This window comes from Mus pahari, chromosome 10, assembly GCF_900095145.1.
Source record: "Mus pahari chromosome 10, PAHARI_EIJ_v1.1, whole genome shotgun sequence".
Taxonomy (NCBI): domain Eukaryota; kingdom Metazoa; phylum Chordata; class Mammalia; order Rodentia; family Muridae; genus Mus; species Mus pahari.
This window is the reverse complement of record NC_034599.1, coordinates 21,643,482-21,659,966: the sequence shown is the minus strand read 5'-3', so window position 1 is coordinate 21,659,966 and position 16,485 is coordinate 21,643,482.

Genomic DNA, 16,485 nt, shown 5'->3' with positions numbered 1-16,485 from the left:
TTCTTTAAGGGATTTTGTGTTTCTTCTAGCTGTTTAGCAGTGCTTTCTTGTAATTCTTTAAGGGATTTTTGTGTTTCTTCTACCTGTTTAGCAGTGTTTGCCTGAGTTCTTTAAGGACTTTTACCTGTTTAGCAGTGTTCTCCTGTAATTCCTTGAGGGATTTTTGTGCTTCCTCTTTAAGGTCTTCTACCTGTTTAGTAGTGTTCTCCTGTATTTCTTTGAGTGAGTAATTAATGCCCTTCTTCAAATCTTCTACCACCATCATAAGATATGATTTTGAATCTGTGTCTTGCTTTTCGAGTGTGTTGGGGTATCCAGGACTCACTGTGGTGGGTGTACTGGGTTCTGATGGTGCCCAGTGTTCTTGGTTTCTGTTAGTAAGATTCTTACGTTTGCTTTTCGCCATCTGGAAATCTCTGGTGTTAATGTTAAAGCTGTCTCTGGCTGGATTTTGATCCTCCTGTGATTCTGTTAGCCTCTGTCANCACTCCTGGGAATCCCACTCCCACCTGAGTCCCAGTGGTCAGAGCACTCTCTGCAGGCAAGCTCTCCTCTTGCAAGGCAGGTGTCCAGAAGTCTGGAGCTCTGATCCACCTTCTGACTCCTGGTGTCAGAGCCCTCCCTGTAGGCTGACTCTCCTCTGGTAAGGAAGGTGCCTAAGGGTCAGGGTCTCTGCTCTGCCTCTCGCAATCCAGAGGTGATCCTGAGGTCCCGAGATCCCTAGGTGATAGGAGGACCTGCTGTGTAGAGAGTCCCTCTGGAGCACTCAGCAGCTTCCACTGGGGTTCAGAAGAGAGATGGTGGGGGTGGCCCTGACAGGAACCCAGCCTCTGCATGTCTCTTCTTTAGGTAGCTGCTTCAGTGATCCTAAGATCACATGGAGAGTCCTCTAGGGGCCGTGGGGGTGTCTGCTGACTCTGCGCCCAAGGCGACCCTGTGCTGGTGCCGACTGGAAGGGACTAGTGCCCCTGGTCAGGGCAGATTTTTTCTTCCCTAATGCTGTCTCAGGTCCAGTGCACGATTGGAATGGAACCGATGTTGTGTTCTGCTCACCAGTGATCCTAAGATCGTGTGGCGAGTCCTCTAGGGGCCGTGGGTGTGTCTGCTGACTCCATGCCCAAGGCGACCCGATGCTAGCGCCAACCTAGCACATTTTTTTTATTCGTTCATCCATTGACCAATATGTAGGCAATTTCCAATTTCTGGCTATTATGAATACAATATCAATGAACATGCTTGCACAAATGTCTTTATAGTAGTAGGAAGTATTCGTTGGTATATGCCCAGGAATGGTAGGTGTAGTTGGATCTTGAGGTTGATTGATTCTCAACTTCATGAGGAACCACCATACTGATTTCCATAGTTGCTGTACAAATTTTCATTCCTTCTAGCAATGGATGAGTGTTCCCCTTATCTGCATTCATGCTGACATTCAGCCTTGTGGACTGAACAGCTATTGAATTCTTGTTTTTTTCTGTCATGAGTCAACCATTTTTGGCTACCTGTACCATACAGTCTAATAAATCCCCCTTTATAATATATTTTTGATTTTCCTCTAGGTCCTTGGACTGTTTAGTCTTAGGTTTTACAGCCAGCACACTACACAAATATACATGTAAAAATTTTCACTACATTCTACTATAAAGATTTTGTGTGTGTGTGTGTGTGTGTGTGTGTGTGTGTGTTGCTTTAAAGAACCCTTACTAATGTAGCGTATATTATTTTGGTGTAATAAAATACCCACGACTGGATGGCTCACAAAGAAAAGAGTTTTGTCTAGCTCAAAGTATTAGTGACTAGAATAGTTTTAAAAGCCTTGGTAGTACTTTTGGTGATGCTTTCCTTGGTTGCTTTTCATGTCAGGTTCTATCACGGTAACTGTTCATATGAAAACAGGACCACATGGTGACAAGGAGAGCCAGGGAGTATGATTAGTTAGGCTAGCTACTGTATAACAACTCACTTCCTCTTATGATAACTTTCAAGGGCAGCGTCTTCCTCAAGGACCACAGGGATCCTTTCAATATTCAGGACCATGCTACCAACACATGAGCCTTAGAGGACAAACCAAAACAGAACATAGCAGATTGCCATGTAAACAGTTGTGCTGTGATATTTAAGAATACGACAAAAAATATGCCTGTACATGTTCTGTAGGAATGCTATCTGTTTCATGTTTTTAAAGACTTATTTATTTTATTGTCTGTGCATGAGTGTTTGCCTGTATGTATGTATGTATGTATGTATGTATGTCTATGCCTGGTAACTGCAGAAGTCAGAGGAAGGCCTTGATACCTCAGAACTTGAGCTATAGTAGGTATTAGGTATGGAACTTGGGTCCTTTGTAAGAGCAACAAGTGCTGTAAATCATGGACCTATTTCTCCAGCCAGTTTCGTATATTTTTGATAAAAGTTCAGTTTAATGCATACAAATGGAATCTACAAACATGAGGGCTGAGTACCTCGAACTCATTGTACAAAAAGAGCATCATGTCAATATTCAACCATATAAATATATTATAAGAAATTACTACAGATCTGTACACCTCACAAATATACATGTAAAAATTCTCAATAAAAAGATTAATGAATTTAATATAGCAATATATAAGAAAAATATATACCATGACCAATATGAAAATATTTCATACATGCAAGACTGGTTCAACATGTGATAGTAATGGATGCAATTCATCATGTCAGTGCTAAAGAAGAAAATTCATATGATTATGTTAATATTCAAGCAAAAAGAATCTAATATCTCATCACGATAAAAAAATCTTCAGCAAGTAAAGAATAGCAAGAAGTTCCTAAACAGGGTCAAGAACACTACACAAAACCCACCATCAAAATTATGTACAATGATGAGAAATTTGAAGTTTTTCTACTAATACCAGGGGCAACAGCAAAATGCCTCCCCCACTGCTGCTTTTCAAAGTGCACTGGAACCATCAGGTCTTTAAGTGGACTTAAGATCTGCTCAACAAGCAGGAAACCATGTCTGATACTGGAAACTTAGCTAACTGATCACTGCTAGTGAAGTCATGATTATTGGAAGCTAATTTACAACCACCAATTTACTACAGCAGTGTAATCCTTAACAACAATTTATAAAGATTGTCCTTATACATAGAGATAAGTGCAATTGTTGTCTCTCGTCAAGGAATCTTAGCAACAGAGAAGACTGCAAAAATCTACAACCACCCAATATGCAGAGTTGTGGAGTGCAGTCCCAATAGATACAGCTACAGCACACTCCCCCCACCTAAGGCTCAGGGAAAATCGAAGAAGAGGGATGGAATTGTAATAGCCAGAGGGTTAGGAATTTTCCTATGAGATTGTGTCTCTTAGTAACATCAGAATCTGCAACTGTAAAATCCACCGACATGGCTAACTAAATGTGAGCTGAATAAAGAGAAGACAGTTATGCCAAACTTCATGAGAAAAAGCCCATGAGGCTTCAACCATACATAAAGAATGTCAGGTGATAGAGTAAAGCTAAGATGGGAGAGATGGCCCTCCATAGAGAAGATCACATCAATTGGTTTTCTAGTGCCAAAGGGTTTGCTCTGAAAACATAGATACAAGCAACATTATGTAACTCAACATGTTATATCTGAGGATATGTATGCAAATCCAAATACTTATATGCCTGCAATAACAATATGGAAGGGTTTGGAGTGAGGAAAGGGAAAGAAGAAATGTAATTTAAAGTTCAATCTCAAAAGTAACAATAAACTGCATTGGAAATCTCAATGCAATAAACCCCCAAAAGCATTTAGAAAGCATATATAGTTGCAAGAAATGAAACTTCATCCACAATTAACATGATTATCTATGTAGAAAATTACAAGGAATCAATAACCACGTAGTCCTGAAACTAAGCAATGGTTACAGCAAGTTTACAAGGCAGCAGGTTAACACAGGAAATCTAAACACATCTCTATGCGAAAGTGAAGAGTGACTGCAGGTCTCCTTAAAAACTGCAATGCCATTTTCATGGCACCAGAAATGAGCAGTTAGGAAAGAAATCAATCAAAACATATGGGAAATCTGTGTGAGAAAACTATGAGAATCTCATGAAAGAATTAAAAGATATAAATAAATACATATGCCATACACATAGATAGAAATATCTGACATTATTAAGCTGTCAGCTCATTTCTACTTGGTGTACAGTCTTCCTTTCAATGCCAACCACAGGTCTAGTAGGTAATAACACTACAACCTGTTTTGCTTTGTCTTGTTTTTTGTTTTTTGTTTTTTTTTTTTTTACTTTTTACTTTTGATAAAATGTATTCCTATGTAGGCCTGGGCAGCCTGGAGTTTGAGGTGGAGATTTCTGGTCTCTTTAGAAACTCAGTTGCTTCATGTGATGTTCGTCTGGAAGCTGTCTTGTGAGAGGATGCTTTGGTGAAGCAGAGGCTTGAGAGGGTACGATGTTTGGAAAGATTGTAAGTAGAACCCCACAGATGAGGAAAGAACGCTCTTGCATTGTTATGCCTTGCAACACTTCACTGGTATTCTCTGGTCATGAAACTCTTCTTTGCTGGTCTTTGCTGGTGTTCACTTCATAGAGAGAAATGCGTCAAAGAACTTCTGGTATTCTGGCTGATTCTTGCCACATCTTTTGATCTGTGCTGAGTCAGCAGAGCCTTGTGGTTTCTGCTGGGTCGAGTCACTGCTCCTGACTCTGTTTGATGTTTTCTATTGTACTGGACTGCTGCTACTGATTCGTGTTTGTTGTTTGCTGTTAGTCTGAACTGCTAATATCCTAACAACAAAGATTGGAGTTGCCCCAAAGAACTACTTCTAAACAGGCTCAAAACTCCCTTTTCCTATAAACCTTCTTTTCCCCCTACCTCTAGTTGATGGGCTAGAAGGGAGGTTGAAGCATTCTAGAACCTAAACAAAGTAGGTTTAGAGAAAAATCTAAGCCTACAGGAATTTATTACACAGATGCGGCTGGTTTTAAATTTACAAAGATCTGCCTGTTTCTAGGTCTGAGTGCTAGGATTAAATGTGTGCTGCAACAAGCCTGGCAACGCTAACTGATTTTGAAATGCACACTGTCAAGCCGACAAGAATAGACCAGTGAATCAATATATTAGGATGGAAAGTCCAGCTATAGATCTACACAAACAGTAGGTAAGTCTTAAGAACAAGGGCAATAGAATGCAAAATGACACCTTTTGAAACAAGCAGTGCTAGAACACATGAACATTCATAAACAAACATAAAATATCTTCTACTATTCACAAAAATGAACTAAAAATCAGTAATTTGAATTCACACTGAAAGGATATAAGGAATGTGATACACAGAAGGCAACCTAAGTGACACGTGATTTGGTGATTGCTACCCACAATGCCCAAAACACATGCAGGAACATACTAGCAAATCCACCATGATACACATCAAAAATTTTTTTGCTCTGTGAAAGACACCATTAGACTAATGAACACAGGAGTCATAGGTTGAGAGAAAAATCTTTGCAAAACTCTTAGACTCAGGGCTCACATCTGAATTGTATGAGAACTCTTGTCAATGATAGGAAACAAACACCTAAACACAGGATGCACAGGAAACTAGAACAGACAACTCACCAACAAACTACTTGCACAGATGGAGCTAAGATGGATCATAGGCATTACATGTCATCCCAGGACTGCCAGCAGAGCAGAGCCATATGATAACTTACTATCAAGAATGTAAAATCCACAATAGTGACCAATGCTGACAAGATGTGGAGCAACCAGAATGCTCCTTTGCTGCTGCTGGAGTCGCTGGTATAGCTCCTTTGGAAGACAGTTTTATAGTTTTGTTCAAACCAAACACAGATTTATGAACTGGCAAACGTGTCTTCAGTATTCCACCCAAAGAAGTTGAGAACTCTGTCAGCAAAAGTCCTGTGCATGATTCCCGTGGAAGCTTTATTCAGAATCAAGTAAAGTTGGAAACAACCAATTTGTTCTTCAACGAGTAAATGGATAAATTGTAGTATTCAAAATGCTATTCTGTGATTTAATTTTAAAAAGAACTACCAAGTCACAAGAAGATAAGGGAGGGATTTTGCCAAATAAGGGAAAAGGCCATAGCATATGTAATTTTACCTATAGAACATTCCAGAAAAGACAGATTAGTAGTAGAGACATTTCCTTAGCCTTGAGGAACTTGGGGGGCAAGAAAGATGTATAGAGGAAAGGCAAGTTATCCCAACTGTTACTGTAAAGGAGGATACATGACATTTTACATTTGTATAAACCAGTGGTTCTCAGCCTTCCTACTATCCTTCCCTTAAACATAGTTCCTTATGTTGTGGTAACCCCCAACCATACAATTATTTTCATTGCAATTACATAACTGCAATTTTGCTGCTCTTATGAACTGTAGTGTAATATATGAGATGCAGTGTATCTGACAGATGGCCCTATACAGATCATGATTGCAGGTTGAGAAGCACTGTATCTAAACCCATATTATATACTACACCAGCAGTAAGCCCCTTTCTGAACTACAGAGTTTTGGTAAATAATAACAAATCAGTATGAACCTGCTGGTTATGATAAGAGGAAGACAAAATATTCCTAATGAAGAATAATTATAGGACATAAATAAGACATTTTCATAAAACTCGGTTTTTAGGCACCCCCAAAGGCATATTAATTAAAAGGGAAGTAAAACAGAATACTTATTTTAAAAAAGAACAAAAACAAACAAACGAACAACAACAACAACAGCAACCACAACACCAGACCAGGCTGGGCAGACTGCTTGCTTGATGCTGTTCCAGAGAACTGGGGTTTGCTTCCAAGCACTCATATTGGGTAGCTCACAGAAGGTTGCAACTTCAGCGCCAGGGAACCTGACACCTTTTGCTGGTCTTCGTGGACACCCACGGACACACGTACAGGTGGACACACACATACATAAGTAAAATAAAATAAATCAGCTGGTTAGTGGTGGCGCATGCCTTTAATCCCAGCACTTGGGAGGCAGAGGCAGGTGCATTTCTGAGTTCGAGGCCAGCCTGGTCTACAGAGTGAGTTCCAGGACAGCCAGGGATACACAGAGAAACCCTCTCCAACCCTCCCCCCCCCCAAATAAATAAATAAATAAATAAATAAATAAATAAATAAATAAATCTTTAAAGGAAAGAAACTAGAACAGTAAGATACTTTGTATTCTTTTCTTTGTTGCTTTGCTCAAACTCTAGACAGAATCAGGTCATGGGAGGGCTTATTTGGGTTCACAGTGTAAATGTGCTGTTCACAGATGGATGGCAGCTCAGCTGGCCACATTGTGTTCAGGGACCCACACCAGAGAGCAGTTGATGCTTGTACTCACGTGCCTCTCCCGTGCAGGGACTCTAGTCTATGCAATGGTGCCTCCCACAATGACAACTGTTCTTAATCTTCTCAAGCCAATCTAGCACTAGTGGCACATTTCCATAGTGATTCTACATCCCATCCGGTTGGTAAGAATGGCTCCTCTCCCCTCTGTGTGCTCTTCTCTTCTGCATACTGCCTGACAGCAGATCCTCCACAGCTGCTGGAGTGACCCTTTCATCCCCCAGCCTGGGGCGGTGGGGAGGATGCCTGGGTTGCACTGGTGGATGGTCAGACGTGAGCATCCCTAGTAGTTTCCTGGCACTAAGACTGGGGATTGAAAATTATAGTCTTGTGTTTCGCATTGGAGGGGAGTTTTTATTGACCTGGAATTGATATTTATAATGTGTTCTCATAATGAGGGCAGGAGTCCTAGGACATAGGTTTCCACTTTGAAAACAAAACAAAATATCGTAACACCCCTTTAAGGCACCCAAGTACACCCGACATTTCTTTAAATGCTTCAGATTAGAGACGAAGTCTGCAGAGTCACTTTTACTGTGGTCCAATATCCATCATTACATCCGCTTCCATGTTCAGGCTGTTTGTTCTTTCTTTACAAGGTGGATTTGCAGCTTACTCATCCACATGAAGCTCCCTGTGATCTATTCTGTGCACCTAATTTTGTGTTCAGTAGTTCATGATCTGGAGCCATCTCCTGTGCTTTCCTCGGCTTGCAACTCTTAGCCACAGCAATGCTTCCAGTGGGAAACCCCAGAATACCCATCGCAGATGCTATGCTCTGCCTTTCTAGCCACAGACCATATTAATCCCTGTTTTAGCTCCCAGCTGTTCTGCATGAACCAGGGACTCTAACTCAGTTCCTGGCAACATTCTGCCTGCAGAGGCTGAACATGTGAAGTTGATAAGACAGATTTAGCAAGCCTTCAGGCCACTGTGCAGCTTAAAAGTTTTTGAGATCAATAGAAATTGTCAGACATTTGTGATGGTTTGGTGCATATAAAAGTAATATTGACCCCCTAAAGCGATTATATCCTGTCTTGTTACTAGTTCACTGTGGACCATGTTTAATTCAAACAAATGAGGCCTCGGAGACTATCTCATGCCACTTCTTTCTCTTATAGATGAAGAAACCACAACCCAGAGCCCTTGAAGGGCTGTTCCCAATATCACACAGGATAAATAGAGACCATGGTTAGGTCCTAGACCTCTGAATTACATTCTCCTATCCCCCAGGGCCCTCAGTGCACTGCAGTGGAGGAGGGGAGGAAAGACCAGAGTTGAGCTAATGGGTCAAGGTATAGATTACCATTCGATGTAGTTAGCTGTCTCCAGACCAGGGATGAGTGACTATGAAGAAAGATGTACTATAACTTATGCTGCCGCAGTAAGCTAATACAGGGTGGGGGTTGCTGTGGTAGAGGACAGAAACTGTGGCTTAGGGACATAAGCTATGGCCCAAGAACTTTGGCATTTGCTTCCCTGAAAAATAGTCAATCTTGATGAGGTCATGGGTGCAGTCAGATAACACCAACACTGCAGACTCTGTACAATTCATAAACAATGCTTCATAAACTAGGGGCACAAACATCAGCACTATTTATTTATTTATTTATTTGCTTGTTTGATTGGTTGGTTTATTGAGATGGGGTTTTTCTGTGTAGCCCTGACTGTCCTGGAATTCACTATGTAAATCAGGCTGGCCTCAAACATCAGAGATTTTCCTGTCTTTGCATCCCCAGTGCTGGGACTAAAGGCATGCATGCATCCCACCAACCTGCTCATTTAATAAAACAACAAATGTTGATGCTGGAAATAGTCTTTCTGTGCCAGTCGGCATATCATCAACTGTCTTCCACACGAAGGTGTTCACTTCTTGTGTACGTGTGTCTCACTACCACACGTAGCTGTTGAACACTGGACCTGCTGCAGGTGTGGCCCTGACACTAAGCAGCCTGAGGTCCTGATGCATACACCAGATCTTCCCAGAGCAAAAGGTCACATTTGTCTGGTGAACTCCACTGGGAGTGCCTTCCTTGCTCCAAATTGTTAGAGAACCCAGGATTTCTATGTCACCAGGACCTAAGAAGAGAGGGCTAAGAGTGAGGTGAGAACAACCTAGTGCCCATGCCAGCCAGGGATTGAAAGCATCCTGGCTACCTTCTTGTCACATAAACCACAGACCAACCAGTTCCTGTACTTACAGTGTGTCTACTGTCCAATAGTCTACATTGTGTATGCCCTGCTTCTCCTATCTCCCATGGCACAGGTCACATATTAGCTAAGTCTACTTCCTTACTGTGCAAGACTTCCCATTTCTTCAGAGACCTTTAAATGTAGATACTGTTATTTGTTTCTTGGGCCTGAAACTCCTCTGTGTGATGCAGAATTAAGATGTTAATAAACCTCCTGCCCAAAGGACACTTTGACTCAGCATTTCTCACTCCACTCCTTTTTCCTTCTCCTCCCTAAAACCTACCATGAAAGTGCCAAGAGTTTTATTGAGTCCTGTGGAGGCACCCTGAATTCTCTTGCTCCTCTTCTTTACACCATCCTGGTATCTTAGTTACCCACCAGTTCAGAGGCTGAGTACTTGCTGCCTTGTGGAGTCACAGTACCAGTTTTGAGAGGAATCCTTTTAAGGCCAGGTAGCTATTCTTTTAAGCTTTTAAAAACCATCAAGAATGATAATAATTCCCAGACATGAAGCCTAGAGATCAACAGTAGTAGATCTCAGGTATTGGTATGGGAAGGTTCTCTTGTAATACCAACGGGTATTTAAGATGTGAAGACATCATACACGAAGGATGATTAAAATGGGGCTTCCTGCTAAATTGATTGGACATTCATTCCTGTGTCTGTCACGAGGTCCTATGTATGAGCAAATTTCTACCCAAGTCCACTTAATGACCCCTAGGCTTATGGAGCTGGGCATACAGGTAGCCAGCCTAGAGAGCATCAGCATTTGGTGTGGTAGGCAAAATGAATCATACTGGAGCTATAATAATACACCCTTGGCTGGCTGGCCGAGGAGACTGCCTTGCTTGCAAATCCCTGTGTGCCAAGCTTGATGTAGTTTTTATCATCTATCCTCCCTAAGCCATTGAGGCTATATGTTTAACCACTTGTGTTGGGGATTTTATCCAATGCTTGTCGACAAGCTCCATGTACATCTTCTGCTCTGGTCCTTCACCCCAGCTAGCAGGTAGATGGCTGACCCAGGAATGAAGAGAGAAGAAAGGAAAGATTGAAGGGTTGATGGGTGCTCACCCGTGCTGCTTTAGCAAGCCAGGATAAGGCCAGATCATTTACAAAGCAAAGATTATTTCTCTCACAGGGTGCATGAAGGTTTAAATAGCATGGCACCTTTGTCTTGGCAAGGGCCACTTGCCTGTGTGCCAGCATTGCGGAAAATGGAAAGAAACATTAATGAACCAAAGAAACTGGCACACCAGCACATAGGGTAGACACCTTCTTATGAAGCCACTCAGCTGTCACTGGAACAGGGTACATCTGTTTCTGGAAGTGATGCCGTCTATCTGAAGGTTCCCTGAGGATAACCCAGTCCTGGCAAGGTCATGGACAGAGGTGTCAGTGCTTCATTTTGGCAGTGTGTCTACAGATGTTTGACATTGTCTCAGTACCCATGATACATTTCTTTCTGGGCTGGCTCAGACACTTCACCATGGGGAGTGATTGTGAAGGATAATTTGCTGAAATACACTTGTTTGAAAATGCTATAATGATATTTATTGCTCTGTGTGCCAATTAAAAAAAAAATTTTAAAGTTGTACTTTTCTGGGTCCTCAAGGAGACAGAGAACAGCCCAACTTCTCCTTCTCTCACTGTGTCCCTACCCTCTGGAGTCTTGTACTTTATTGCCAATGTTACTACTTTACAATGACTTGGGTCCCACCTGATGGTTCACATTGTATGAGGTCCAGCTTTGGGTCCACAGTTTCCTTCTTCATTTAAGTCAGTCTGGTTAAGAAAGTGATAGCAAGTTACTGGCCCATGACAGACTCTATCAGGAGTTTTCTTCATCATTATCCTTACACCTTCAGACTCACCCTCCCAAATACTCTGCCTTTCTGCCTCTCTCCCAAAGAACAAGGGGAAGAGAAAACAGGAAACTGTAGCCACAGCTTCCAAGCTACACTTCCTCTGCCACTTAGGGGCATATAACAATAAAAATATATAAATAAAAGACTAACCTTCCGGCCAATCGCAGTTTAGCTACCCTGCAATTAAACAAATCCACAAACCGCAACACATATTTACATCTCATTAGCAGAAGCCAAATGCAACAACGGCATTAAAATTAAGAAATTAGACACAATTATCCTGTCGGCAGCAGTGGGGGAAGCTGTCAAGGGCTGGTTTATTCATCAGTTTGTGCAGAGGTTCTGCAGCACCCTAATTGTGTGCTGCTATTTTTTCACCCCCTCCTTCTCTTGCCTAAAAAAAACGTAAGTCCTTGGCAATTCCACTTCTCTGCATTGCTGCTGCCTTTAAGTGGTCAGGCTGGACTAAGCAACCCAGGAAGGTTCTTCTCTTCTGTATTATGTCTCCAAATACCAGCCAGGCTCACAGAGCCATGCTGACCTGAAGTTAGGAAGATCTGGGTGACTGTTGGATGGTCATGTGTCCACAAGCTCCCTGTGAATACCCAGGGGGACCTCTCTATCACCAAGGGCACACTGGCCCACTCATCAGCGTCATGGCCAATCTATGTGGTGCCAACTACATTTTGGGAACACAATTTCCAACATTTCTGTAGGTGGCTGTTCCTGGAAATGGCACCTGGGTATTCCAGGCGTGGTTGTTGAGTGGATGACTGAACGCCTTCTTGTCAAAAGCCCCTTGCTGTGATGTTGAGAAGATTCATAGTGCCCATGGTGTGACTTGCAGTCTGAGGGTGGTTCGGATACTGGGAAGCTTCAGATACATGCTGCCCTGGAGCACTATTCTGTCTGTGTACTCTTTCCCTGTCTCCCTAACCCCCATTGGCATCTTTCCTCTATGTTTCCACCTTGATCCTGTGTGTTGGAATTATCCAATACAGACTTTATCTAGTCTTGGACCCATGGATCCTTAAGTAATGAGTTAATGGCTCAAGAACTGTGTGTTCCCATGGTTTCCACATGATGTGATAGTACTGTCCCCAACTCTGCACTCTGCTTTTGCTAGATGCTAGAAGCTATTTCATCAACATTAGCCTGTAGAGTTATGTCCTTAGATGATGATAGAAAAAGAAAGACAAGAAAACTTTGCTGGGCTTTCCCTTACTTGATGGGACTCTGACACCATTGTCAGGAAATCTCCCACATGTAGATGACTCCTCAGCTGTGTTCTAGCTGGGAAAAAGCCTAAGATTAGAATTAGAAGATGGTGCCAATCTAATTAATGGCTGGCACTTAAATCATACATATTGTTTATTTGTGTGTGTGGGGGGACTATGCAATAGAGAATGATTCTTATACCCTCTTTCTCAGAGATGAATTGAGAATGTGTTTCACAGGTATGTGGGAATCAAGTGATCACTGCCTATCCTCTGGTTCCCCATTGGAACATGCTGCATCTCCAAGGGATACTTTTCAGCTTAGTCCCCAGCACTGGAGTCACTGTGGCTAGTGCCCTTGGACGCTTTCCTTGTAGCTGTTCGAAGTTTCTTAGCTTTCCACAAAACTGTCTAAGCCAGGAATTGCCTTAGAGTTCCTTCACACTCTGGCTCAATGGGTCATAAAGGATCTGATAAACATCCTACCTCCTTTAGTCATTTCTGTTAAAATAATACTAACAAACACATTTCAAACCAAAGCAGAAATGAAATAAGGCATCCATCAAGAAAACATGCAACTTAGCGTGTTCTAATGGTCATGTAGGAATTGGAAGCGGACCTTCCTTCCATAACTGCTCGTGTTTCTCATAGATGCATGCTGCCACTTGAGTCACCACTGAAGCAGCTCACAAGTTTTTTCTGTTGTAACCCCACCTCTCATCTTATCATGAAATTATTCAATAACCTTTGATAATAGTAATGAATGATGTCTGTGGCATTTTACAAAGGACACGGAGACTTCTAACACACTACGAAAGACCTCTGTCTATGTCAAGAGCACACTGGTATGGCATTATCCTCACAAAAATTTCACAACTCTTTAGCTGAGGTGTCCACAGTCCTGTCTATTCCTCTGCAAACCTACTATCCACCCATGGGCAGATATATCTGATACAAGATATTCATTCAGTTTGTGATAAAATCAGAAGCCAGAGTCAGGTGTATAATCACCAAAATCTTAGTGATACTTGTAACTAGATTTCGTATAAACTTTCTGACATAAAGTTCATTTTCTTCAGTAAAGTTAGGTTGATTAAGACACCTGCTTTGTGGAGTTATTGTACACATTGCATGAGATTAACAATTTAAGGCATTTAATGTGATGATTTTTATGTAGTAAATGATTAAACACTTCAGTGTTTAAAAAATTCAGTGAGTTTTGTGCTAAGATGAAAAAGATGTATACGGAGCAAAGACCCAGGAATTCATCTTAGGAGATGCCAAGCTTGTACCAGGTCTTGGAGGAAGAGGAAGAGGAAGAAGCCAGCATTCTATGAATACAGACTACAAACTGAAGCTTAGAGCAGGCTGCAGTATTTCTTCTTCGTGTTGAGGGGAAAGACTGCATGGCTATACACATGAGAAAGAAGCAGGGAGAGAGGACAGTGACATCAGTAGAGAACTAGACCTAATAAGTCTACCTGACATGCAAGATGACAGATCTTTACTTAGCCAGCGATGTGAGACATTCAGCATTGGAAAATTGGAGTTGGTTTTGTGAGAATCAAGATTCCTGGACCTAATGGCAGATAAGTCTATACTAAGATGGAGATAAAGGCCAGTGTAATATGTGACTAAGATGATCGTGGTGATGAAGTCACGAGGAAGCAGAAACAGGATCTAAGTGACTAAAAATATGTCTATAGAACCATGGCCTTGATTGGAAAGCTTACATGAGGGACGTGTGTGTGTATGTGTGTGTGTGTGTGTGTGTGTGTGTGTGTGTGTGTGTGTGTGTGTATTTGTATAAAGGCTGATATTAAATTTCATAGTTTGGATAAATGGTGGATAAGACAGCAAAGGAGAACTCTTTTCATACTGCTGAGTCTAATTCTGGTTTTATTAGGTCCAGTTCATACATAAGATGCCTAAGTGGTACATTCAAAGTTTATCTCCTCATCTTTTTCCCTCATCTAAGTGTTCAAAGTGACCTAAGGTGCCTAATAAGAGCTTTGAGAAGACATGGGATAAAAATGATGCAGAGGCATATGGTTGGAATACTAGAAAAATAAAAATAAATAAAAAATGGTAAAATAACAATATGAACTAACCAGTACCCCCTGAGCTCCTGTCTCTAGCTGCATATGTAGCAGAAGATGGCCTAATCGGCCATCATTGGGAAGAGAGGCCCCTTGGTCTTGCAAACTTTATATGACCCAGCACAGGGGAATGCCAGGGCCAAGGAGTGGGAGTGGGTGGGTAGGGGAGCAGGGGTGGGGGGAGGGTATAGGGAACTTTCGGGATAGCATTTGAAATGTAAATAAAGAAAATATGTAATAAAAAAATGGTAATATATTTGGTAAGCTCCATCCCTTAAATCTGCATTTCAGCATCAACTGATCCTTCATGTATGTGGTTTGTACATCTACAGAGTTGACAAAGGATGGCTCTAAAATATTTTTCAGTTGTGAGTGAACCAAATATATACAGATGTCTTCCTGTCATTTGCTCCTAAGGAACACAATGTAACAACTGTTGGCACAGCATTTACAGGGCATGAGATATTATAAGCAACATAGACATGATTTAAAGTACACAGGAGAGCATGCAATGGCTATGTGCAAAACCTAGATATTTTAGATAAAGCATCTGAGCTTCTGTGAATTTGGATACCAGTGAGTACTAAGTGATGATAACTGCATAGATTTTGAGAATATATGGGAAAAGGCACATGATGTTAGAGGGGAAAAGTGGTTGGGAAATAGGAAAGGGGAGTTAATGCAGGCAGACTTGATCAAAACACATAATATGCACATATAAACATTAAACAAAACAGTAAAATGAATGCCTAGAATTCCCCAAATATTTTTAAATGGTTTTCAACCATTTAAACCATTTAAAGAGATTCAGTAATTCTCTTTAGTGTCGTGTGTGTGTGTGTGTGTGTATAATAGAACAATAAGTAAGCCTTGTCCATATCTTCTTGACCTTCTTGACTTCAGCCTATTGGATGATAAGACCCCAGACAGCAGAACTTCATCAAAACACTCTGATTTTGTGTTGTTGTTGACTTGTGTAGTTTGTAGCTACTTCAATTCCTCTTGGACAAAATCTTCACATTCACCCCTCTCCTACTGACACTTGAATTCATCTGGATTGGTCAGATTGCCTGTTTTATATATATATATATATATATATATATATATATATATATATATATATATATATTTCCCGTTGTGTATAGCATCTTAATTTGATTTTTTTGTAATTGCTATAGATCATATAACATTTATCTTTTAGATTTGTGTCATGCCATTGGTTTTAGAACTTTTGTGATGCTGCCTGTCAGTTGTATGGATTATTCCAGCCTTTGGTTTTGTTATTATTATCTATTCAAATACTACATGTGCAGAAAGGCTACAAGCCAATGCTGTTGCTTAAATCTACAGCTGATGCTTATTTCTACCTGTTGAAATGGGCTCTCTTTTTTTGTAATTATCATATATTTCTGTAATTTGACATTTCTGTCTATAGTATTTTTTCTAGATATAGTAATTCTCTTTATTTAGTATCTATTGTGGTTATATATTATAGTTTAGGTTTTGTTTTGTTTGTTTCTGCACTGGTATTTGCTTATATTTTGTAACTCAAAAAAACTTATTTAAAAAAATTTCAAAGGCTTTTAAAAGTCTTTATTCATATAAGATTCACATTAAAATCTCTTAGCACTTCAAAAGTAGACTCTCTTTCGGATTTAATCCTTTCTGGAGAAGGCTACTCTTCTTACGGTTCTTTTAAGGTAATTTTTTTATTTTGTTCTCTCTCTCTCTCTCTCTCTCTCTCTCTCTCTCTCTC